Source organism: Triticum urartu, unplaced genomic scaffold, assembly GCF_056163025.1.
Source record: "Triticum urartu cultivar PI428250 unplaced genomic scaffold, HENAU_Tu73 scaffold1, whole genome shotgun sequence".
Lineage (NCBI taxonomy): Eukaryota > Viridiplantae > Streptophyta > Magnoliopsida > Poales > Poaceae > Triticum > Triticum urartu.
The window spans coordinates 6,741,357-6,742,827 of record NW_028259461.1 but is presented as its reverse complement, the minus strand read 5'-3'; positions in this window follow the sequence as shown (position 1 = coordinate 6,742,827).

The window sequence follows — 1,471 nt, the reverse complement described above, 5'->3', positions numbered from 1 at the left end:
TTGAACGATTAAATTACTGCTCCCGAATATTCAACTGACCGATTAATTTCTTATAACGTACTCTATTTTTCTTTGCCAAATAAGCCAGCAAACGTCGACGTTTTCCCAAAAGTCTTCGTAGACCTCTTTCCGATGAAAAATCTTTTTTGTGTAATTCCAAATGTGAAGCAAGTCTCCGTATCTTATTGGTGAAACTGAATACTTGAAATTCAACAGAACCCCTGTTTTCTTCTTTTTCTTCTTTAACCATAAATCCAAAAATTTTTCTACCTCCTTTCTTTTTCATGTATTTTTCTGATCAGGAAAAATACAAAATTATGTCAGTTATTTTGAAGTTATTCTAATCTCGTACACACACAAATTTGCAATTATTCATCTACTACTGGAATTTGGATTTATTTTATCGATGCAAATTGGATTTGGATAGAAGGGTACATTCTTTCTAATATTTTAGATAGAAGAAATGTTTCTTCTATCTAAAATATTAGAAAGAATTTTGCTGATTTATTTATTGCTATATGCAATTTATGGAATTGATACACCATTTAATTGATATCATTTAGCAAAATGAAACACAGCATATGCATCCATCTTTTGGCTCGAGAATTTCACGGGATAGAGATATGGTATAAGAAATAGACTATTAAGTAACTCTAAATGAATTGTGGATACATCTGTATCCTTAACATACTGAAACGATTGTCATTATTCGTATCAAACCAATAGCGATTCATACAAGCTAAATCTTCTAATCAATGGTGGGCCAATAATGAATTTTTTTGCATATGTATTAAGACGCTTGGCCTGATTTCGAAATTGTCCAGAGTTTTATATGTTGTTTTCATTGCAAAATGATGGGTCTCCTTCCATAACTTTCCAATTACGAGTACGAGAATTGAAAGACATGAAAATTCTCAATTCTCTACGGCGTCTAGTAGATAGAAACAAGAAAATCAGAAGAATCTTTCTCTCTATTCACTATCATTCCGCGTCTTCGACTTCTATTAGTTTCTTTTCTTCTTTAATGCAATAGCTATAGTTTGATATAAGAATCCATTTCTCAAAGTAATGGAAACCATTCTCTTATAGGAAATGGTTCGAAAATCGCTATTCCACCTTTTAGGTATCGTGAAAAGTGATACCTGTGAAGATCGTGCATTTCAGTCAAATTCAGATCCGTTTTTCGAGTCCATGATATAATATAACCAAATTGGATAGATCTTCCACCTGTTTAGCTAAGAAAGAATAGATACAGAGGTGGATAATAGATCGATATGAAGATCATGAGCTGCCCCATAATGAAATCGCCAGTAGTCGCGAATATCTCCTTCTTCCCTAATCCAAGATTGGAGAAAGAAGATCTAAGAGGGACCTATGGAGAATGTAGTCAGAAATCCATAATAGAGTCCGACCACAACGACCGAATTAATTATCCTCATCGAGAAACTTAGACTACTAAATAGAAAAGATT